This window comes from Somniosus microcephalus, chromosome 1 (assembly GCF_052327205.1).
Source record: "Somniosus microcephalus isolate GS21.2 chromosome 1, FLI_Smic_1.0, whole genome shotgun sequence".
NCBI classification, from domain to species: Eukaryota; Metazoa; Chordata; class Chondrichthyes; order Squaliformes; family Somniosidae; genus Somniosus; species Somniosus microcephalus.
In genome coordinates this window covers 294,214,214-294,241,453 of record NC_140987.1, presented here as the reverse complement: position 1 = coordinate 294,241,453, position 27,240 = coordinate 294,214,214, and the positions used below count along the sequence as shown (strand labels likewise).

Below are 27,240 nucleotides of genomic sequence, written 5' to 3'. Positions count from 1 at the left end.
ACTGATTACTGTCCCGCTCCGAGTGAATACTGTCCCGATCTCCGACTGATTACTGTCCCGATCTCCGACTGATTACTGTCCCGCTCTGACTGATTACTGTCCCGATCTCCGACTGATTACTGTACCGCTCGGACTGATTACTGTCCCGCTCGGACTGAATACCGTCCCGATCTCCGACTGAATACTGTCCCGATCTCCGACTGAATACTTTCCCAATCTCCGACTGAATACTGTCACGATCTCTGACTGATTACTGTCCCGATCCGACTGATAACTGTCCCGCTCCGACTGAATACTGTCCCGATCGCCGACTGATTACTGTACCGACCTCTGACTGATTACTGTCCCGCTCCGACTGATTACTGTCCCGATCTCTGACTGATTACTGTCCCGCTCCGACTGAATACTGTACCGCTCGGACTGAATACTGTCCCGATCTCCGACTGAATACTGTCCCGATCTCCAACTGAATACTTTCCCGATCTCCGACTGAATACTGTTCCAATCACCGACTGATTACTGTCCCGATCCCCGACGGATTACTGTCCCGCTCCGACTGATTACTGTCCTGATCTCCGACTGATTACTGTCCCGATCCCCGACCGATTACTCTCCCGATCCAGACTGATTGCTGTCCTGCTCCGACTGAATACTGCCCCGATCCAAACTGATTACTGTCCCGCTCTGAATGAATACTGTCCCGATCTCCGATTGATTACTGTCTCGATCTCCGACTGATTACTGTCCCGAACTCCGACTGAATACTGTCCCGATCCAGACTGATTACTGTCCCGCTCCGACTCTCTGACTGATTACTGTCCCGAACTCCGACTGCATAATGTCCCGATCTCCGACTGATTACTGTCCCGCTCCGACTGATTACTGTCCCGCTCCGACTGATTGCTATCCCAATCGCCGACCGATTACTGTCCCGCTCTGACTGATTACTGTCCCACTCCGACTGATTACTGTCCCGCTCCGACTGAATACTGTCCCGATCTCCGACTGATTACTGTCCCGATCTCCGATTGATTACTGTCCCGCTCTGACTGATTACTGTCCCAATCTCCGACTGATTACTGTACCGCTCGGACTGATTACTGTCCCGCTCGGACTGAATACCGTCCCGATCTCCGACTGAATACTGTCCCGATCTCCGACTGAATACTTTCCCGATCTCCGACTGAATACTGTCACGATCTCTGACTGATTACTGTCCCGATCCGACTGATAACTGTCCCGATCCCCGACTGATTACTGTCCCGCTACGACTGATTACTGTCCCGCTCCGACTGATTGCTATCCCAATCGCCGACCGATTACTGTCCCGCTCTGACTGATTACTGTCCCACTCCGACTGATTACTGTCCCGCTCCGACTGAATACTGTCCCGATCTCCGACTGATTACTGTCCCGATCTCCGATTGATTACTGTCCCGCTCTGACTGATTACTGTCCCAATCTCCGACTGATTACTGTACCGCTCGGACTGATTACTGTCCCGCTCGGACTGAATACCGTCCCGATCTCCGACTGAATACTTTCCCGATCTCCGACTGAATACTGTCTCGATCTCCGACTGATCACTGTCCCGATCCCCGACCGATTACTCTCCCGATCCAGACTGATTACTGTCCCGCTCCGACTCTCTGACTGATTACTGTCCCGAACTCCGACTGCATACTGTCCCGATCTCCGACTGATTACTGTCCCGCTCCGACTGATTACTGTCCCGATCGCCAACTAATTATTGTCCCATTCCGACTGATTACTGTCCCGATCCCCGACTGATTACTGTCCCGCTACGACTGATTACTGTCCCGCTCCGACTGATTGCTATCCCAATCGCCGACCGATTACTGTCCCGCTCTGACTGATTACTGTCCCACTCCGACTGATTACTGTCCCGCTCCGACTGAATACTGTCCCGATCTCCGACTGATTACTGTCCCGATCTCCGATTGATTACTGTCCCGCTCTGACTGATTACTGTCCCAATCTCCGACTGATTACTATACCGCTCGGACTGATTACTGTCCCGCTCGGACTGAATACCGTCCCGATCTCCGACTGAATACTGTCCCGATCTCCGACTGAATACTTTCCCGATCTCCGACTGAATACTGTCACGATCTCTGACTGATTACTGTCCCGATCCGACTGATAACTGTCCCGCACCGACTGAATACTGTCCCGATCTCCGACTGATTACTGTACCGACCTCTGACTGATTACTGTCCCGCTCCGACTGAATACTGTACCGCTCGGACTGAAAACTGTCCCGATCTCCGACTGAATACTGTCCCGATCTCCAACTGAATACTTTCCCGATCTCCGACTGAATACTGTTCCAATCACCGACTGATTACTGTCCCGATCCCCGACGGATTACTGTCCCGCTCCGACTGATTACTGTCCTGATCTCTGACTGATTACTGTCCCGATCCCCGACCGATTACTCTCCCGATCCAGACTGATTGCTGTCCTGCTCCGACTGAATACTGTCCCGATCTCCGACTGATTACTGTACCGACCTCTGACTGATTACTGTCCCGCTCCGACTGAATACTGTACCGCTCGGACTGAAAACTGTCCCGATCTCTGACTGAATACTGTCCCGATCTCCAACTGAATACTTTCCCGATCTCCGACTGAATACTGTTCCAATCACCGACTGATTACTGTCCCGATCCCCGACGGATTACTGTCCCGCTCCGACTGATTACTGTCCTGATCTCCGACTGATTACTGTCCCGATCCCCGACCGATTACTCTCCCGATCCAGACTGATTACTGTCCCGCTCCGAATGAATACTGTCCCGATCTCCGATTGATTACTGTCTCGATCTCCGACTGATTACTGTCCTGAACTCCGACTGAATACTGTCCCGATCCAGACTGATTACTGTCCCGCTCCGACTCTCTGACTGATTACTGTCCCGAACTCCGACTGCATAATGTCCCGATCTCCGACTGATTACTGTCCCGCTCCGACTGATTACTGTCCCGATCGTCAACTAATTATTGTCCCATTCCGACTGATTACTGTCCCCATCCCCGACTGATTACTGTCCCGCTCCGACTGATTACTGTCCTGCTCCGACTGATTGCTACCCCAATCGCCGACCGATTACTGTCCCGCTCTGACTGATTACTGTCCCGCTCCGTCTAATTACTGTACCGATCTCCGACTCATTACAGTCTTGCTCCGACTGATTACTGACCCGATCCCCGACTGATTACTGTCTCGCTCCGACTGATTACTGTCCCGCTCCGACCGATTACTGTCCCGCTCCGACTGATTACTGTCCCGATCTCCAACTGATTACTGTCTCGCTCCGACTGATTACACTTCCGATCTCCGACTGAATACTGCCCCCTCCGAATGATTACTGTCCCGATCTCCGACTGACTACTGTCCCGATCTCCGACTGATTACCGTCCCGCTCTGACAGATTACTGTCCCGATCTGCGACTGATTACTGTCCCGCTCCGACTGGTTACTGTCACGATATCTGACTGATAACTGACCCCTCCGAATGATTACTGTCCCGATCTCCGACTGAATACTGTCCCGATCTCTGACTGATTATTGTCCCGCTCCGACTGATTACTGTCCCGATTCCCGACTGATTACTGTCCTGCTCCGACTGAATACTGTCCCGATCTCCGACTGATTACTGTCCCACTCCGACTGATTACTGTCCCGATCTCTGACTGATTACTGTCCCGCTCCGACTGATTACTGTCCCGCTCCGACTGATTGCTATCCCAATCGCCGACCGATTACTGTCCCGCTCTGACTGATTACTGTCCCGCTCCGTCTAATTACTGTACCGATCTCCGACTCATTACAGTCTTGCTCCGACTGATTACTGTCCCGATCCCCGACTGATTACTGTCTCGCTCCGACTGATTACTGTCCCGCTCCGACCGATTACTGTCCCGCTCCGACTGATTACTGTCCCGATCTCCAACTGATTACTGTCTCGCTCCGACTGATTACACTTCCGATTTCCGACTGAATACTGCCCCCTCCGAATGAGTACTGTCCCGATCTCCGCCTGACTACTGTCCCGATCTCCGACTGATTACCGTCCCGCTCTGACAGATTACTGTCCCGATCTGCGACTGATTACTGTCCCGCTCCGACTGGTTACTGTCACGATATCTGACTGAATACTGTCCCGATCTCTGACTGATTATTGTCCCGCTCCGACTGATTACTGTCCCGATTCCCGACTGATTACTGTCCTGCTCCGACTGAATACTGTCCTGCTCCGACTGATTACTGTCCCACTCCGACTGATTACTGTCCCGATCTCTGACTGATTACTGTCCCGCTCCGACTGATTACTGTCCTGCTCCGACTGAATACTGTCCCGATCTCCGACTGATTACTGTCCCACTCCGACTGATTACTGTCCCGATCTCTGACTGATTACTGTCCCGATCTGCGACTGATTACTGTCCCGCTCCGACTGGTTACTGTCACGATATCTGACTGATTACTGAACCCTCCGAATGATTACTGTCCCGATCTCCGACTGAATACTGTCCCGATCTCTGACTGATTATTGTCCCGCTCCGACTGATTACTGTCCCGATTCCCGACTGATTACTGTCCTGCTCCGACTGAATACTGTCCTGCTCCGACTGATTACTGTCCCACTCCGACTGATTACTGTCCCGATCTCTGACTGATTACTGTCCCGCTCCGACTGATTACTGTCCTGCTCCGACTGAATACTGTCCCGATCTCCGACTGATTACTGTCCCACTCCGACTGATTACTGTCCCGATCTCTGACTGATTACTGTCCCGCTCCGACTGAATACTGTACCGCTCGGACTGAATACTGTCCCGATCTCCGACTGAATACTGTCCCGATCTCCAACTGAATACTTTCCCGATCTCCGACTGAATACTGTTCCAATCACCGACTGATTACTGTCCCGATCCCCGACGGATTACTGTCCCGCTCCGACTGATTACTGTCCTGATCTCCGACTGATTACTGTCCTGATCCCCGACCGATTACTCTCCCGATCCAGACTGATTGCTGTCCTGCTCCGACTGAATACTGTCCCGATCCAGACTGATTACTGTCCCGCTCCGAATGAATACTGTCCCGATCTCCGATTGATTACTGTCTCGATCTCCGACTGATTACTGTCCCGAACTCCGACTGAATACTGTCCCGATCCAGACTGATTACTGTCCCGCTCCGACTCTCTGACTGATTATTGTCCCGAACCCCGACTGCATACTGTCCCGATCTCCGACTGATTACTGTCCCGCTCCGACTGATTACTGTCCCGATCCCCGACTGATTACTGTCCCGCTCCGACTGATTGCTATCCCAATCGCCGACCGATTACTGTCCCGCTCTGACTGATTACTGTCCCGCTCCGTCTAATTACTGTACCGATCTCCGACTCATTACAGTCTTGCTCCGACTGATTACTGACCCGATCTCCGACTGATTACTGTCTCGCTCCGACTGATTACTGTCCCGCTCCGACCGATTACTGTCCCGCTCCGACTGATTACTGTCCCGATCTCCAACTGATTACTGTCTCGCTCCGACTGATTACACTTCCGATCTCCGACTGAATACTGCCCCCTCCGAATGATTACTGTCCCGATCTCCGCCTGACTACTGTCCCGATCTCCGACTGATTACCGTCCCGCTCTGACAGATTACTGTCCCGATCTGCGACTGATTACTGTCCCGCTCCGACTGGTTACTGTCACGATATCTGACTGATAACTGACCCCTCCGAATGATTACTGTTCCGATCTCCGCCTGACTACTGTCCCGATCTCCGACTGATTACCGTCCCGCTCTGACAGATTACTGTCCCGATCTGCGACTGATTACTGTCCCGCTCCGACTGGTTACTGTCACGATATCTGACTGATAACTGACCCCTCCGAATGATTACTGTCCCGATCTCCGACTGAATACTGTCCCGATCTCTGACTGATTATTGTCCCGCTCCGACTGATTACTGTCCCGATTCCCGACTGATTACTGTCCTGCTCCGACTGAATACTGTCCCGATCTCCGACTGATTACTGTCCCACTCCGACTGATTACTGTCCCGATCTCCGACTGATTACTGTCCCACTCCGACTGATTACTGTCCCAATTCCCGACTGATTAATGTCCCGCTCCGACCTGATCTCCGACTGATTACTGTCCTGATCTCTGACTGATTACTGTCCCGCTCCGACTGATTACTATCTCGATCCCCGACTAATTACTGTCCCAATTCCCGACTGATTACTGTCCCGCTCCAGACTGATTACTGTCCCGCTCCAACTGAATACTGTCCCAATCTCTGACTGAATACTGTCCCAATCCCTGACTGATTACTCTCCCAATTCCCGACTTTTTACTGTCCCGCTCTGACTGATTACTGTCCCGATCCAGACTGATTTCTGTCCCGTTCCGACTGAATACTGTCCCGACGCCCGACTGATTACTGTCCCGCTCCGACTGATTACTATCCCGCTCCGTCTGATTACTGTCCCGATCCGACTGATTACAGTCCCGTTCCGACTGATTACTGTCCTGATCCCCGACTGATTAATGTCCCGATTTCCGACTGATTACTGTCCCGCATGACTGATTACTTCCCGATCCTCGACTTAATACTGTCCCGATCCCCGACTGATTACTGTCCCGCTCCGACTGATTACTGTCCCGCTCCGACTGATTACTGTCCCGCTCCGACTGATTACTGTCCCGCTCCGACTGATTACTGTCCCTCTCTGACTGATTACTGTCCCTCTCTGACTGATTACTGTCCCGCTCTGACTGATTACTGTACCGATGTTCGACTGTTTACTGTCCCGATATCCGAATGATTACTGTCCCGAACTACGACTGATTACTGTCCCGATCTGCGACTGATTACTGTCCTGCTCCGACTCTCCGACTGATTACTGTCCCGATCTCCGACTGGTTACTGTTCCGCTCCGACTGATTACTGTCCCGATCTCCAACTGATTACTGTCTCGCTCCGACTGATTACACTTCCGATCTCCGACTGAATACTGCCCCCTCCGAATGATTACTGTCCCGATCTCCGCCTGACTACTGTCCCGATCTCCGACTGATTACCGTCCCGCTCTGACAGATTACTGTCCCGATCTGCGACTGATTACTGTCCCGCTCCGACTGGTTACTGTCACGATATCTGACTGATAACTGACCCCTCCGAATGATTACTGTCCCGATCTCCGACTGAATACTGTCCCGATCTCCGACCGATTACTGTCCCGCTCCGACTGATTACTGTCCCGATCTGCGACTGATTACTGTCCCGCTCCGACTGGTTACTGTCACGATATCTGACTGATAACTGACCCCTCCGAATGATTACTGTTCCGATCTCCGCCTGACTACTGTCCCGATCTCCGACTGATTACCGTCCCGCTCTGACAGATTACTGTCCCGATCTGCGACTGATTACTGTCCCGCTCCGACTGGTTACTGTCACGATATCTGACTGATAACTGACCCCTCCGAATGATTACTGTCCCGATCTCCGACTGAATACTGTCCCGATCTCTGACTGATTATTGTCCCGCTCCGACTGATTACTGTCCCGATTCCCGACTGATTACTGTCCTGCTCCGACTGAATACTGTCCCGATCTCCGACTGATTACTGTCCCACTCCGACTGATTACTGTCCCGATCTCCGACTGATTACTGTCCCACTCCGACTGATTACTGTCCCAATTCCCGACTGATTAATGTCCCGCTCCGACCTGATCTCCGACTGATTACTGTCCTGATCTCTGACTGATTACTGTCCCGCTCCGACTGATTACTATCTCGATCCCCGACTAATTACTGTCCCAATTCCCGACTGATTACTGTCCCGCTCCAGACTGATTACTGTCCCGCTCCAACTGAATACTGTCCCAATCTCTGACTGAATACTGTCCCAATCCCTGACTGATTACTCTCCCAATTCCCGACTTTTTACTGTCCCGCTCTGACTGATTACTGTCCCGATCCAGACTGATTTCTGTCCCGTTCCGACTGAATACTGTCCCGACGCCCGACTGATTACTGTCCCGCTCCGACTGATTACTATCCCGCTCCGTCTGATTACTGTCCCGATCCGACTGATTACAGTCCCGTTCCGACTGATTACTGTCCTGATCCCCGACTGATTAATGTCCCGATTTCCGACTGATTACTGTCCCGCATGACTGATTACTTCCCGATCCTCGACTTAATACTGTCCCGATCCCCGACTGATTACTGTCCCGCTCCGACTGATTACTGTCCCGCTCCGACTGATTACTGTCCCGCTCCGACTGATTACTGTCCCGCTCCGACTGATTACTGTCCCTCTCTGACTGATTACTGTCCCTCTCTGACTGATTACTGTCCCGCTCTGACTGATTACTGTACCGATGTTCGACTGTTTACTGTCCCGATATCCGAATGATTACTGTCCCGAACTACGACTGATTACTGTCCCGATCTGCGACTGATTACTGTCCTGCTCCGACTCTCCGACTGATTACTGTCCCGATCTCCGACTGGTTACTGTTCCGCTCCGACTGATTACTGTCCCGATCTCCAACTGATTACTGTCTCGCTCCGACTGATTACACTTCCGATCTCCGACTGAATACTGCCCCCTCCGAATGATTACTGTCCCGATCTCCGCCTGACTACTGTCCCGATCTCCGACTGATTACCGTCCCGCTCTGACAGATTACTGTCCCGATCTGCGACTGATTACTGTCCCGCTCCGACTGGTTACTGTCACGATATCTGACTGATAACTGACCCCTCCGAATGATTACTGTCCCGATCTCCGACTGAATACTGTCCCGATCTCTGACTGATTATTGTCCCGCTCCGACTGATTACTGTCCCGATTCCCGACTGATTACTGTCCTGCTCCGACTGAATACTGTCCCGATCTCCGACTGATTACTGTCCCACTCCGACTGATTACTGTCCCGATCTCCGACTGATTACTGTCCCACTCCGACTGATTACTGTCCCAATTCCCGACTGATTAATGTCCCGCTCCGACCTGATCTCCGACTGATTACTGTCCTGATCTCTGACTGATTACTGTCCCGCTCCGACTGATTACTATCTCGATCCCTGACTAATTACTGTCCCAATTCCCGACTGATTACTGTCCCGCTCCAGACTGATTACTGTCCCGCTCCAACTGAATACTGTCCCAATCTCTGACTGAATACTGTCCCAATCCCTGACTGATTACTCTCCCAATTCCCGACTTTTTACTGTCCCGCTCTGACTGATTACTGTCCCGATCCAGACTGATTTCTGCCCCGTTCCGACTGAATACTGTCCCGACGCCCGACTGATTACTGTCCCGCTCCGACTGATTACTATCCCGCTCCGTCTGATTACTGTCCCGATCCGACTGATTACAGTCCCATTCCGACTGATTACTGTCCTGATCCCCGACTGATTAATGTCCCGATTTCCGACTGATTACTGTCCCGCATGACTGATTACTCTCCCGATCCTCGACTTAATACTGTCCCGATCCCCGACTGATTACTGTCCCGCTCCGACTGATTACTGTCCCGCTCCGACTGATTACTGTCCCTCTCTGACTGATTACTGTCCCGCTCTGACTGATTACTGTCCCGATGTTCGACTGTTTACTGTCCCGATATCCGAATGATTACTGTCCCGAACTACGACTGATTACTGTCCCGATCTGCGACTGATTACTGTCCCACTCCGACTGATTACTGTCCCGCTCCGACTGATTACTGTCCCGCTCCGACTGATTACTGTCCCTCTCTGACTGATTACTGTCCGGCTCTGACTGATTACTGTCCTGATGTTCGACTGTTTACTGTCCCGATATCCGAATGATTACTGTCCCGAACTCCGACTGATTACTGTCCTGATCTCCGACTGAATACTGTCACGACCTCTGACTGATTACTGTCCCGATCCGACTGATAACTGTCCCGCTCTGACTGATTACTGTCCCGATGTTCGACTGTTTACTGTCCCGATATCCGAATGATTACTGTCCCGCACTCCGACTGATTACTGTCCCGATCTCCGACTGATTACTGTCCCGATCTCCGACTGATTACTGTCCCGCTCCGACTGATTACTGTCCCACTCGGACTGAATACCGTCCCGATCTCCGACTGATTACTGTTCCACTCCGACTGATTACTGTCCCGATCTCTGACTGATTACTGTCCCGCTCCGACTGAATACTGTACCGCTCGGACTGAATACTGTCCCGATCTCCGACTGAATACTGTCCCGATCTCCAACTGAATACTTTCCCGATCTCCGACTGAATACTGTTCCAATCACCGACTGATTACTGTCCCGATCCCCGACGGATTACTGTCCCGCTCCGACTGATTACTGTCCTGATCTCCAACTGATTACTGTCCCGATCCCCGACCGATTACTCTCCCGATCCAGACTGATTGCTGTCCTGCTCCGACTGAATACTGTCCCGATCCAGACTGATTACTGTCCCGCTCCGAATGAATACTGTCCCGATCTCCGATTGATTACTGTCTCGATCTCCGACTGATTACTGTCCCGAACTCCGACTGAATACTGTCCCGATCCAGACTGATTACTGTCCCGCTCCGACTCTCTGACTGATTACTGTCCCGAACTCCAACTGCATACTGTCCCGATCTCAGACTGATTACTGTCCCGCTCCGACTGATTACTGTCCCGATCGTCAACTAATTATTGTCCCATTCCGACTGATTACTGTCCCGATCCCCGACTGATTACTGTCCCGCTCCGACTGATTACTGTCCCGCTCCGACTGATTGCTATCCCAATCGCCGACCGATTACTGTCCCGCTCTGACTGATTACTGTCCCGCTCCGTCTAATTACTGTACCGATCTCCGACTCATTACAGTCTTGCTCCGACTGATTACTGACCCGATCCCCGACTGATTACTGTCTCGCTCCGACTGATTACTGTCCCGCTCCGACCGATTACTGTCCCGCTCCGACTGATTACTGTCCCGATCTCCAACTGATTACTGTCTCGCTCCGACTGATTACTCTTCCGATCTCCGACTGAATACTGCCCCCTCCGACTGATTACTGTCCCACTCCGACTGATTACTGTCCCGATCTGCGACTGATTACTGTCCCACTCCGACTGATTACTGTCCCAATTCCCGACTGATTAATGTCCCGCTCCGACCTGATCTCCGACTGATTACTGTCCTGATCTCTGACTGATTACTGTCCCGCTCCGACTGATTACTATCTCGATCCCCGACTAATTACTGTCCCAATTCCCGACTGATTACTGTCCCGCTCCAACTGAATACTGTCCCAATCTCTGACTGAATACTGTCCCAATCCCTGACTGATTACTCTCCCAATTCCCGACTTTTTACTGTACCGCTCTGACTGATTACTGTCCCGATCCAGACTGATTTCTGTCCCGTTCCGACTGAATACTGTCCCGACGCCCGACTGATTACTGTCCCGCTCCGACTGATTACTATCCCGCTCCGTCTGATTACTGTCCCGATCCGACTGATTACAGTCCCGTTCCGACTGATTACCGTCCTGATCCCCGACTGATTAATGTCCCGATTTCCGACTGATTACTGTCCCGCATGACTGATTACTCTCCCGATCCTCGACTTAATACTGTCCCGATCCCCGACTGATTACTGTCCCGCTCCGACTGATTACTGTCCCGCTCCGACTGATTACTGTCCCGCTCCGACTGATTACTGTCCCTCTCTGACTGATTACTGTCCCGCTCTGACTGATTACTGTCCCGATGTTCGACTGTTTACTGTCCCGATATCCGAATGATTACTGTCCCGAACTACGACTGATTACTGTCCCGATCTGCGACTGATTACTGTCCCGAAACCCGACTGAATACTGTCCCGATCCAGACTGATTACTGTCCTGCTCCGACTCTCCGACTGATTACTGTCCCGATCTCCGACTGGTTACTGTTCCGCTCCGACTGATTACTGTCCCGATCGCCAACTGATTATTGTCCCATTCCGACTGATTACTGTCCCGATCCCCGACTGATTACTGTACCGCTCCGACTAATTACTATCCCGCTCCGACTGATTACTGTCCCGATCTCCGACTGATTACTGTCCCGATCTCCGACTGATTACTGTCCCGCTCCGACTGATTACTGTCCCACTCCGACTGATTACTGTCCCGCTCCGACTGAATACTGTCCCGATCTCGGACTGATTACTGTCCCGCTCTGACTGATTACTGTCCCAATCTCCGACTGATTACTGTCCCGCTCCGACTGATTACTGTCCCGCTCGGACTGAATACTGTCCCGATCTCCGACTGAATACTGTCCCGATCTCCGACTGAATACTTTCCCGATCTCCGACGGAATACTGTCACGATCTCTGACTGATTACTGTCCCGCTCCAACTGATTACTATCTCGATCCCCGACTAATTACTGTCCCAATTCCCGACTGATTACTGTCCCGCTCCAGACTGATTACTGTCCCGCTCCGACTGAATACTGTCCCAATCCCTGACTGATTACTCTCCCAATTCCCGACTTTTTACTGTCCCGCTCTGACTGATTTCTGTCCCGTTCCGACTGAATACTGTCCCGATCCCCGACTGATTACTGTCCCGCTCCGACTGATTACTGTCCCGCTCCGTCTGATTACTGTCCCGATCCGACTGATTACAGTCCCGTTCCGACTGATTACTGTCCTGATCCCCGACTGATTAATGTCCCGATTTCCGACTGATTACTGTCCCGCATGACTGATTACTCTCCCGATCCTCGACTTAATACTGTCCCGATCCCCGACTGATTACTGTCCCGTTCCGACTGATTACTGTCCCGCTCCGACTGATTACTGTCCCGCTCCGACTGATTACTGTCCCTCTCTGACTGATTACTGTCCCGCTCTGACTGATTACTGTCCCGATGTTCGACTGTTTACTGTCCCGATATCCGAATGATTACTGTCCCGAACTCCGACTGATTACTGTCCCGATCTCCGACTGAATACTGTCACGACCTCTGACTGATTACTGTCCCGATCCGACTGATAACTGTCCCGCTCTGACTGATTACTGTCCCGATGTTCGACTGTTTACTGTCCCGATATCCGAATGATTACTGTCCCGAACTCCGACTGATTACTGTCCCGATCTCCGACTGATTACTGTCCCGATCTCCGACTGATTACTGTCCCGCTCCGACTGATTACTGTCCCACTCGGACTGAATACCGTCCCGATCTCCGACTGAATACTGTCCCGATCTCCGACTGAATACTTTCCCGATCTCCGACTGAATACTGTCACGATCTCTGACTGATTACTGTCCCGATCCGACTGACAACTGTCCCGCTCCGACTGAATACTGTCCCGATCCAGACTGATTACTGTCCTGCTCCAACTCTCTGACTGATCTACTGTCCCGATCTCCGACTGGTTACTGTTCTGCTCCGACTGATTACTGTCCCGCTCCGACTGATTACTGTCCCAATCTCCGACTGATTACTGTCCCGCTCCGACTGATTGCTGCCCCGATCTCCGACTGATTACTGTCCTGCTCCGACTGAATACTGTACCGCTCGGACTGAATACTGTCCCGATCTCCAACTGAATACTTTCCCGATCTCCGACTGAATACTGTCCCGATTATCGACTGATTACTGTCCCGATCCCCGACGGATTACTGTCCCGCTCCGACTGATTACTGTCCTGATCTCCGACTGATTACTGTCCCGATCCAGACTGATTGCTGTCCTACTCCGAATGAATACTGCCCCAATCTCCGACTGAATACTTTCCCGATCTCCGACTGAATACTGTCACGATCTCTGACTGATTACTGTCCCGATCCGACTGATAACTGTCCCGCTCCGACTGAATACTGTCCCGATCTCCGACTGATTACTGTACCGACCTCTGACTGATTACTGTCCCGCTCCGACTGATTACTGTCCCGATCTCTGACTGATTACTGTCCCGCTCCGACTGAATACTGTACCGCTCGGACTGAATACTGTCCCGATCTCCGACTGAATACTGTCCCGATCTCCAACTGAATACTTTCCCGATCTCCGACTGAATACTGTCCTGATCACCGACTGATTACTGTCCCGATCCCCGACGGATTACTATCCCGCTCCGACTGATTACTGTCCTGATCTCCGACTGATTACTGTCCCGATCCCCGACCGATTAATCTCCCGATCCAGACTGATTGCTGTCCTGCTCCGACTGAATACTGTCCCGATCCAGACTGATTACTGTCCCGAAACCCGACTGAATACTGTCCCGATCCAGACTGATTACTGTCCTGCTCCGACTCTCCGACTGATTACTGTCCCGATCTCCGACTGGTTACTGTTCCGCTCCGACTGATTACTGTCCCGATCGCCAACTGATTATTGTCCCATTCTGACTGATTACTGTCCCGATCCCCGACTGATTACTGTCCCGCTCCGACTAATTACTATCCCGCTCCAACTGATTACTGTCCCGATCTCCGACTGATTACTGTCCCGATCTCCGACTGATTACTGTCCCGCTCCGACTGATTACTGTCCCACTCCGACTGATTACTGTCCCGCTCCGACTGAATACTGTCCCGATCTCGGACTGATTACTGTCCCGCTCTGACTGATTACTGTCCCAATCTCCGACTGATTACTGTCCCGCTCCGACTGATTACTGTCCCGCTCGGACTGAATACTGTCCCGATCTCCGACTGAATACTGTCCCGATCTCCGACTGAATACTTTCCCGATCTCCGACGGAATACTGTCACGATCTCTGACTGATTACTGTCCCGATCCGACTGATTACTGTCCCGCTCCAACTGATTACTATCTCGATCCCCGACTAATTACTGTCCCAATTCCCGACTGATTACTGTCCCGCTCCAGACTGATTACTGTCCCGCTCCGACTGAATACTGTCCCAATCCCTGACTGATTACTCTCCCAATTCCCGACTTTTTACTGTCCCGCTCTGACTGATTACTGTCCCGATCCAGACTGATTTCTGTCCCGTTCCGACTGAATACTGTCCCGATCCCCGACTGATTACTGTCCCGCTCCGACTGATTACTGTCCCGCTCCGTCTGATTACTGTCCCGATCCGACTGATTACAGTCCCGTTCCGACTGATTACTGTCCTGATCCCCGACTGATTAATGTCCCGATTTCCGACTGATTACTGTCCCGCATGACTGATTACTCTCCCGATCCTCGACTTAATACTGTCCCGATCCCCGACTGATTACTGTCCCGTTCCGACTGATTACTGTCCCGCTCCGACTGATTACTGTCCCGCTCCGACTGATTACTGTCCCTCTCTGACTGATTCCTGTCCCGCTCTGACTGATTACTGTCCCGATGTTCGACTGTTTACTGTCCCGATATCCGAATGATTACTGTCCCGAACTCTGACTGATTACTGTCCCGATCCGACTGATAACTGTCCCGCTCTGACTGATTACTGTCCCGATGTTCGACTGTTTACTGTCCCGATATCCGAATGATTACTGTCCCGAACTCCGACTGATTACTGTCCCGATCTCCGACTGACTACTGTCCCGATCTCCGACTGATTACTGTCCCGCTCCGACTGATTACTGTCCCACTCGGACTGAATACCGTCCCGATCTCCGACTGAATACTGTCCCGATCTCCGACTGAATACTTTCCCGATCTCCGACTGAATACTGTCCCGATCCGACTGATAACTGTCCCGCTCCGACTGAATACTGTCCCGATCCAGACTGATTACTGTCCTGCTCCGACTCTCTGACTGATCTACTGTCCCGATCTCCGACTGGTTACTGTTCCGCTCCGACTGATTACTGTCCCGCTCCGACTGATTACTGTCCCAATCTCCGACTGATTACTGTCCCGATCTCCGACTGATTACTGTACCGACCTCTGACTAATTACTGTCCCGCTCCGACTGATTGCTGTCCCGATCTCCGACTGATTACTGTCCCGCTCCGACTGAATACTGTACCGCTCGGACTGAATACTGTCCCGATCTCCGACTGAATACTGTCCCGATCTCCAACTGAATACTTTCCCGATCTCCGACTGATTACTGTCCCGATCCCCGACGGATTACTGTCCCGCTCCGACTGATTACTGTCCTGATCTCCGACTGATTACTGTCCCGATCCCCGACCGATTACTCTCCCGATCCAGACTGATTGCTGTCCTGCTCCGACTGAATACTGTCCCGATCCAGACTGATTACTGTCCTGCTCCGAATGAATACTGTCCCAATCTCCGACTGAATACTTTCCCGATCTCCGACTGAATACTGTCACGATCTCTGACTGATTACTGTCCCGATCCGACTGATAACTGTCCCGCTCCGACTGAATACTGTCCCGATCTCCGACTGATTACTGTACCGACCTCTGACTGATTACTGTCCCGATCCGACTGATAACTGTCCCGCTCCGACTGAATACTGTCCCGATCCAGACTGATTACTGTCCTGCTCCGACTCTCTGACTGATCTACTGTCCCGATCTCCGACTGGTTACTGTTCCGCTCCGACTGATTACTGTCCCGCTCCGACTGATTACTGTCCCAATCTCCGACTGATTACTGTCCCGATCTCCGACTGATTACTGTACCGACCTCTGACTAATTACTGTCCCGCTCCGACTGATTGCTGTCCCGATCTCCGACTGATTACTGTCCCGCTCCGACTGAATACTGTACCGCTCGGACTGAATACTGTCCCGATCTCCGACTGAATACTGTCCCGATCTCCAACTGAATACTTTCCCGATCTCCGACTGATTACTGTCCCGATCCCCGACGGATTACTGTCCCGCTCCGACTGATTACTGTCCTGATCTCCGACTGATTACTGTCCCGATCCCCGACCGATTACTCTCCCGATCCAGACTGATTGCTGTCCTGCTCCGACTGAATACTGTCCCGATCCAGACTGATTACTGTCCTGCTCCGAATGAATACTGTCCCAATCTCCGACTGAATACTTTCCCGATCTCCGACTGAATACTGTCACGATCTCTGACTGATTACTGTCCCGATCCGACTGATAACTGTCCCGCTCCGACTGAATACTGTCCCGATCTCCGACTGATTACTGTACCGACCTCTGACTGATTACTGTCCCGATCCGACTGATAACTGTCCCGCTCCGACTGAATACTGTCCCGATCTCCGACTGATTACTGTACCGACCTCTGACTGATTACTGTCCCGCTCCGACTGATTACTGTCCCGATCTCTGACTGATTACTGTCCCGCTCCGACTGAATACTGTACCGCTCGGACTGATTACTGTCCCGATCTCCGACTGAATACTGTCCCGATCTCCAACTGAATACTTTCCCGATCTCCGACTGAATACTGTCCTGATCACCGACTGATTACTGTCCCGATCCCCGACGGATTACTGTCCCGCTCCGACTGATTACTGTCCTGATCTCCGACTGATTACTGTCCCGATCCCCGACTGATTAATCTCCCGATCCAGACTGATTGCTGTCCTGCTCCGACTGAATACTGTCCCGATCCAGACTGATTACTGTCCCGCTCCGAATGAATACTGTCCCGATCTCCGATTGATTACTGTCTCGATCTCCGACTGATTACTGTCCCGAACTCCGACTGAATACTGTCCCGATCCAGACTGATTACAGTCCCGCTCCGACTCTCTGACTGATTACAGTCCCGAACTCCGACTGCATACTGTCCCGATCTCCGACTGATTACTGTCCCGCTCCGACTGATTACTGTCCCGATCCCCGACTGATTACTGTCCCGCTCCGACTGATTACTGTCCCGCTCCGACTGATTGCTATCCCAATCGCCGACCGATTACTGTCCCGCTCTGACTGATTACTGTCCCGCTCCGTCTAATTACTGTACCGATCTCCGACTCATTACAGTCTTGCTCCGACTGATTACTGACCCGATCCCCGACTGATTACTGTCTCGCTCCGACTGATTACTGTCCCGCATGACTGATTACTCTCCCGATCCTCGACTTAATACTGTCCCGATCCCCGACTGATTACTCTCCCGCTCCGACTGATTACTGTCCCGCTCCGACTGATTACTGTCCCGCTCCGACTGATTACTGTCCCGCTCCGACTGATTACTGTCCCTCTCTGACTGAATACTGTCCCAATCTCCGACTGATTACTGTCCCGCTCCGACTGAATACTGTCCCGATCTCCGACTGATTACTGTACCGACCTCTGACTAATTACTGTCCCGCTCCGACTGAATACTGTCCCGCTCCGACTGATTACTGTCCCGATCTCCGACTGATTACTCTCCCGATCTCCGACTGATTACTGTACCGACCTCTGACTGATTACTGTCCCGCTCCGACTGATTACTGTCCCGATCTCCGACTGATTACTGTACCGACCTCTGACTGATTACTGTCCCGCTCCGACTGATTACTGTCCCGATCTCCGACTGATTACTGTCCTGCTCCGACTGAATACTGTACCGCTCGGACTGAATACTGTCCCGATCTCCGACTGAATACTGTCCCGATCTCCAACTGAATACTTTCCCGATCTCCGACTGAATACTATCCCGATTACCGACTGATTACTGTCCCGATCCCCGACGGATTACTGTCCCGCTCCGACTGATTACTGTCCTGATCTCCGACTGATTACTGTCCCGATCCCCGACCGATTACTCTCCCGATCCAGACTGATTGCTGTCCTGCTCCGACTGAATACTGTCCCGATCCAGACTGATTACTGTCCTGCTCCGAATGAATACTGTCCCAATCTCCGACTGAATACTTTCCCGATCTCCGACTGAATACTGTCACGATCTCTGACTGATTACTGTCCCGATCCGACTGATAACTGTCCCGCTCCGACTGAATACTGTCCCGACCTCCGACTGATTACTGTACCGACCTCTGACTGATTACTGTCCCGCTCCGACTGAATACTGTCCCGATCTCCGACTGATAACTGTCCCGCTCCGACTGAATACTGTACCGCTCAGACTGAATACTGTCTCGATCTCCGACTGAATACTGTCCCGATCTCCGACTGATTACTGTCCCGCTCCGACTGATTACTGTCCCGATCTCCGACTGAATACTGTCTCGATCTCCGACTGATTACTGTCCCGCTCCGACTGATTACTGTCCCGATCTCCGACTGATAACTGTCCCGCTCCGACTGAATACTGTCCCGATCTCCGACTGAATACTGTCTCGATCTCCGACTGATTACTGTCCCGCTCCGACTGATTACTGTCCCGATCTCCGACTGATAACTGTCCCACTCCGACTGAATACTGTCCCGATCTCCGACTGATTACTGTACCGACCTCTGACTGATTACTGTCCCGCTCCGACTGATTACTGTCCCGATGTTCGACTGTTTACTGTCCCGATATCCGAATGATTACTGTCCCGAACTCCGACTGATTACTGTCCCGATCTCCGACTGATTACTGTCCCGATCTCCGACTGATTACTGTCCCGCTCCGACTGATTACTGTCCCACTCGGACTGAATACCGTCCCGATCTCCGACTGATTACTGTCCCACTCCGACTGATTACTGTCCCGATCTCTGACTGATTACTGTCCCGCTCCGACTGAATACTGTACCGCTCGGACTGAATACTGTCCCGATCTCCGACTGAATACTGTCCCGATCTCCAACTGAATACTTTCCCGATCTCCGACTGAATACTGTTCCAATCACCGACTGATTACTGTCCCGATCCCCGACGGATTACTGTCCCGCTCCGACTGATTACTGTCCTGATCTCCAACTGATTACTGTCCCGATCCCCGACCGATTACTCTCCCGATCCAGACTGATTGCTGTCCTGCTCCGACTGAATACTGTCCCGATCCAGACGGGTTACTGTCCCGCTCCGAATGAATACTGTCCCGATCTCCGATTGATTACTGTCTCGATCTCCGACTGATTACTGTCCCGAACTCCGACTGAATACTGTCCCGATCCAGACTGATTACTGTCCCGTTCCGACTGATTACTGTCCCGCTCCGACTGATTACTGTCCCGCTCCGACTGATTACTGTCCCTCTCTGACTGATTACTGTCCCGCTCTGACTGATTACTGTCCCGATGTTCGACTGTTTACTGTCCCGATATCCGAATGATTACTGTCCCGAACTCCGACTGATTACTGTCCCGATCTCCGACTGAATACTGTCACGACCTCTGACTGATTACTGTCCCGATCCGACTGATAACTGTCCCGCTCTGACTGATTACTGTCCCGATGTTCGACTGTTTACTGTCCCGATATCCGAATGATTACTGTCCCGAACTCCGACTGATTACTGTCCCGATCTCCGACTGATTACTGTCCCGATCTCCGACTGATTACTGTCCCGCTCCGACTGATTACTGTCCCGCTCCGACTGATTACTGTCCCGATCTCTGACTGATTACTGTCCCGCTCCGACTGAATACTGTCCCGATCTCCGACTGATTACTGTACCGACCTCTGACTGATTACTGTCCCGCTCCGACTGAATACTGTCCCGATCTCCGACTGATTCCTGTACCGACCTCTGACTGAATACTGTCCCGATCTCCGACTGATTACTGTCCCGATCTCTGACTGATTACTGTCCCGCTCCGACTGAATACTGTACCGCTCAGACTGAATACTGTCCCGATCTCCGACTGAATACTGTCCCGATCTCCAACTGAATACTTTCCCGATCTCCGACTGAATACTGTCCCGATCACCGACTGATTACTGTCCCCATCCCCGACGGATTACTGTCCCGCTCCGACTGATTACTGTCCTGATCTCCGACTGATTACTGTCCCGATCCCCGACTGATTAATCTCCCGATCCAGACTGATTGCTGTCCTGCTCCGACTGAATACTGTCCCGATCCAGACTGATTACTGTCCCGCTCCGAATGAATACTGTCCCGATCTCCGATTGATTACTGTCTCGATTTCCGACTGATTACTGTCCCGAACTCCGACTGAATACTGTCCCGATCCAGACTGATTACTGTCCCGCTCCGACTCTCTGACTGATTACAGTCCCGAACTCCGACTGCATACTGTCCCGATCTCCGACTGATTACTGTCCCGCTCCGACTGATTACTGTCCCGATCCCCGACTGATTACTGTCCCGCTCCGACTGATTACTGTCCCGCTCCGACTGATTGCTATCCCAATCGCCGACCGATTACTGTCCCGCTCTGACTGATTACTGTCCCGCTCCGTCTAATTACTGTACCGATCTCCGACTCATTACAGTCTTGCTCCGACTGATTACTGACCCGATCCCCGACTGATTACTGTCTCGCTCCGACTGATTACTGTCCCGCTCCGACCGATTACTGTCCCGCTCCGACTGATTACTGTCCCGATCTCCAACTGATTACTGTCTCGCTCCGACTGATTACACTTCCGATCTCCGACTGAATACTGCCCCCTCCGAATGATTACTGTCCCGATCTCCGCCTGACTACTGTCCCGATCTCCGACTGATTACCGTCCCACTCTGACAGATTACTGTCCCGATCTGCGACTGATTACTGTCCCGCTCCGACTGGTTACTGTCACGATATCTGACTGATTACTGACCCCTCCGAATGATTACTGTCCCGCTCCGACTGATTACTGTCCCGATTCCCGACTGATTACTGTCCTGCTCCGACTGATTACTGTCCCAATTCCCGACTGATTAATGTCCCGCTCCGACCTGATCTCCGACTGATTACTGTCCTGATCTCTGACTGATTACTGTCCCGCTCCCACTGATTACCATTTCGATCCCCGACTAATTACTGTCCCAATTCCCAACTGATTACTGTCCCGCTCCAGAATGATTACTGTCCCGCTCCGACTGAATATTGTCCCAATCTCTGACTGAATACTGTCCCAATCCCTGACTGATTGCTCTCCCAATTCCCGACTTTTTACTGTCTCGCTCTGACTGATTATTGTCCCGATCCAGACTGATTTCTGTCCCGTTCCGACTGATTACTGTCCTGATCCCCGACTGATTAATGTCCCGATTTCCGACTGATTACTGTCCCGCATGACTGATTACTCTCCCGATCCTCGACTTAATACTGTCCCGATCCCCGACTGATTACTGTCCCGCTCCGACTGATTACTGTCCCGCTCCGACTGATTACTGTCCCGCTCCGACTGATTACTGTCCCGCTCTGACTGAATACTGTCCCGCTCCGACTGAATACTGTCCCGATCCCCGACTGATTACTGTCCCGATCTCCGACTGATTACTGTCCCGATCTGACTGATTACTGTCCCGCTCCGACTGATTACTGGCCCGCTCCGACTGATGACTGTCCCACTCCGACAGAATACTGTCCCGATCTCCGACTGATTACTGTCCCGATCTCCAACTGATTACTGTCCCGCTCCGACTGATTACTGACCCGATCTCCGACTGATTACTGTCCCGCTCCGACTGATTACTGTCCCAGTCGGACTGAATACTGTCCCGATCTCTGACTGATTACTGTCCCGATCTCCGACTGATTACTGTCCCGCTCCGACTGATTACTATACCGCTGCGACTGAATACTGCCCCGATCTCCGACTGATTACTGTCCCGATCTCCGACTGATTACTGTCCCGCTCCGACTGATTACTGTCCCGCTCCGACTGATTACTGTCCCGCTCCGACTGAATACTGTCCTGATCGACGACTGAATACTGTCCCGATCTCCGACTGATTACTGTCCCGATCCGACTGATTATTGTCCCGCTCCGACTGATTACTGTCCCGATTCCCGACTGATTACTCTCCTGCTCCGACTGAATACTGTCCCGATCTCCGTCTGATTACTGTCCCACTCCGACTGATTACTGTCCCGATCTCCGACTGATTACTGTCCCACTCCGACTGATTACTGTCCCAATTCCCGAGTGATTAATGTCCCGCTCCGACCTGATCTCCGACTGATTACTGTCCCGATCTCCGACTGATTACTGTCCCGCTCCGACTGATTACTATCTCGATCCCCGACGAATTACTGTCCCAATTCCCGACTGATTACTGTCCCGCTCCGACTGATTACTGTCCCGATCCAGACTGATTACTGTCCCGCTCCGACTGAATACTGTCCCAATCTCTGACTGAATACTGTCCCAATCCCTGACTGATTACTCTCCCAATTCCCGACTTTTTACTGTCCCGCTCTGACTGATTACTGTCCCGATCCAGACTGATTTCTGTCCCGTTCCGACTTAATACTGTCCCGATCCCCGACTGATTACTGTCCCGCTCCGACTGATTACTGTCCCGCTCCGTCTGATTACTGTCCCGATCTGACTGATTACAGTCCTGTTCCGACTGATTACTGCCCTGATCCCCGACTGATTAATGTCCCGATCCCCGACTGATTACTCTCCCGCTCCAACTGATTACTGTCCCGCTCCGACTGATTACTGTCCCGCTCCGACTGATTAATGTCCCGATCTCCGACTGATTACTGTCCCGCATGACTGATTACTCTCCCGATCCTCGACTTAATACTGTCCCGATCCCCGACTGATTACTCTCCCGCTCCGACTGATTACTGTCCCGCTCCGACTGATTACTGTCCCGCTCCGACTGATTACTGTCCCTCTCTGACTGATTACTGTCCCGCTCTGACTGATTACTGTCCCGATGTTCGACTGTTTACTGTCCCGATATGCGACTGATTACTGTCCCGAACGCCGACTGAATACTGTCCCGATCCAGACTGATTAATGTCCTGCTCCGCCTCTCCGACTGATTACTGTCCCGATCTCCGACTGGTTACTGTTCCGCTCCGACTGATTACTGTCCCGATCGCCAACTGATTATTGTCCCATTCCGACTGATTACTGTCCCGACCTCCGACTGATTACTGTCCCGATCTCCGACTGATTACTGTCCCGCTCTGACTGATTACTGTCCCACTCCGACTGATTACTGTCCCGCTCCGACTGAATACTGTCCCGATCTCCGACTGATTACTGTCCCGATCTCCGATTGATTACTGTCCCGCTCCGACTGATTACTGTCCCACTCGGATTGAATACTGTACCGACCTCTGACTGATTACTGTCCCGCTCCGACTGAATACTGTACCGCTCGGACTGAATACTGTCCCGATCTCCGACTGAATACTGTCCCGATCTCCAACTGAATACTTTCCCGATCTCCGACTGAATACTGTCCCGATCTCCGACTGAATACTGTCACGATCTCTGACTGATTACTGTCCCGATCCGACTGATAACTGTCCCGCTCCGACTGAATACTGTCCCGATCCAGACTGATTACTGTCCTGCTCCAACTCTCTGACTGATCTACTGTCCCGATCTCCGACTGGTTACTGTTCTGCTCCGACTGATTACTGTCCCGCTCCGACTGATTACTGTCCCAATCTCCGACTGATTACTGTCCCGCTCCGACTGAATACTGTCCCGATCTCCGACTGATTACTGTACCGACCTCTGACTAATTACTGTCCCGCTCCGACTGATTGCTGTCCCGATCTCCGACTGATTACTGTCCTGCTCCGACTGAATACTTTACCGCTCGGACTGAATACTGTCCCGATCTCCGACTGAATACTGTCCCGATCTCCAACTGAATACTTTCCCGATCTCCGACTGAATACTGTCCCGATTACCGACTGATTACTGTCCCGATCCCCGACGGATTACTGTCCCGCTCCGACTGATTACTGTCCTGATCTCCGACTGATTACTGTCCCGATCCAGACTGATTGCTGTCCTGCTCCGACTGAATACTGTCCCGATCCAGACTGATTACTGTCCTGCTCCGAATGAATACTGTCCCGATCTCCGACTGAATACTTTCCCGATCTCCGACTGAATACTTTCCCGATCTCCGACTGAATACTGTCACGATCTCTGACTGGTTACTGTCCCGATCCGACTGATAACTGTCCCGCTCCGACTGAATACTGTCCCAATCTCCGACTGATTACTGTACCGACCTCTGACTGATTACTGTCCCGCTCCGACTGATTACTGTCCCGATCTCTGACTGATTACTGTCCCGCTCCGACTGAATACTGTACCGCTCGGACTGAATACTGTCCCGATCTCCGACTGAATACTGTCCCGATCTCCAACTGAATACTTTCCCGATCTCCGACTGAATACTGTCCTGATCACCGACTGATTACTGTCCCGATCCCCGACTGATTACTGTCCCGATCTCCAACTGAATACTTTCCCGATCTCCGACTGAATACTGTCCTGATCACCGACTGATTACTGTCCCGATCCCCGACTGATTAATCTCCCGATCCAGACTGATTGCTGTCCTGCTCCGACTGAATACTGTCCCGATCCAGACTGATTACTGTCCCGCTCCGAATGAATACTGTCCCGATCTCCGATTGATTACTGTCTCGATCTCCGACTGATTACTGTCCCGAACTCCGACTGAATACTGTCCCGATCCAGACTGATTACTGTCCCGCTCCGACTCTCTGACTGATTACAGTCCCGAACTCCGACTGCATACTGTCCCGATCTCCGACTGATTACTGTCCCGCTCCGACTGATTACTGTCCCGATCCCCGACTGATTACTGTCCCGCTCCGACTGATTACTGTCCCGCTCCGACTGATTGCTATCCCAATCGCCGACCGATTACTGTCCCGCTCTGACTGATTACTGTCCCGCTCCGTCTAATTACTGTACCGATCTCCGACTCATTACAGTCTTGCTCCGACTGATTACTGACCCGATCCCCGACTGATTACTGTCTCGCTCCGACTGATTACTGTCCCGCATGACTGATTACTCTCCCGATCCTCGACTTAATACTGTCCCGATCCCCGACTGATTACTCTCCCGCTCCGACTGATTACTGTCCCGCTCCGACTGATTACTGTCCCGCTCCGACTGATTACTGTCCCGCTCCGACTGATTACTGTCCCGCTCCGACTGATTACTGTCCCTCTCTGACTGATTACTGTCCCGCTCTGACTGATTACTGTCCCGATGTTCGACTGTTTATTGTCCCGATATCCGAATGATTACTGTCCCGAACTCCGACTGATTACTGTCCCGATCGGCGACTGATTACTGTCCCGAACCCCGACTGAATACTGTCCCGATCCAGACTGATTACTGTCCTGCTCCGACTCTCCGACTGATTACTGTCCCGATCTCCGACTGGTTACTGTTCCGCTCTGACTGATTACTGTCCCGATCGCCAACTGATTATTGTCCCATTCCGACTGATTACTGTCCCGATCTCCGACTGATTACTGTCCCGATCTCCGACTGATTACTGTCCCGCTCCGACTGATTACTGTCCCACTCCAACTGATTACTGTCCTGCTCCGACTGAATACTGTCCCGATCTCCGACTGATTACTGTCCCGATCTCCGACTGATTACTGTCCCACTCCGACTGATTACTGTCCCACTCGGACTGAATACCATCCCGATCTCCGACTGAATACTGTCCCGATCTGCGACTGAATACTTTCCCGATCTCCGACTGAATACTGTCACGATCTCTGACTGATTACTGTCCCGATCCGACTGATAACTGTCCCGCTCCGACTGAATACTGTCCCGATCTCCGACTGATTCCTGTACCGACCTCTGACTGATTACTGTCCCGCTCCGACTGATTACTGTCCCGATCTCTGACTGATTACTGTCCCGCTCCGACTGAATACTGTACCGCTCGGACTGAATACTGTCCCGATCTCCGACTGAATACTGTCCCGATCTCCAACTGAATACTTTCCCGATCTCCGACTGAATACTGTCCCGATCACCGACTGATTACTGTCCCGATCCCCGACGGATTACTGTCCCGCTCCGACTGATTACTGTCCTGATCTCCGACTGATTACTGTCCCGATCCCCGACCGATTACTCTCCCGATCCAGACTGATTGCTGTCCTGCTCCGACTGAATACTGTCCCGATCCAGACTGATTACTGTCCCGCTCCGAATGAATACTGTCCCGATCTCCGATTGATTACTGTCTCGATCTCCGACTGATTACTGTCCCGAACTCCGACTGAATACTGTCCCGATCCAGACTGATTACTGTCCCGCTCCGACTCTCTGACTGATTACAGTCCCGAACTCCGACTGCATACTGTCCCGATCTCCGACTGATTACTGTCCCGCTCCGACTGATTACTGTCCCGATCCCCGACTGATTA

General features: G+C 51.9%; 1 protein-coding gene across 13 annotated transcripts in view; it reads left to right on the top strand.

Moving 5' to 3' along the window:
• The window catches only part of LOC147124842 (receptor-type tyrosine-protein phosphatase delta-like), a 921,962-nt gene that overhangs the window by 641,819 nt on the left and 252,903 nt on the right, over nucleotides 1-27,240 (top strand). The window lies entirely within an intron of this gene.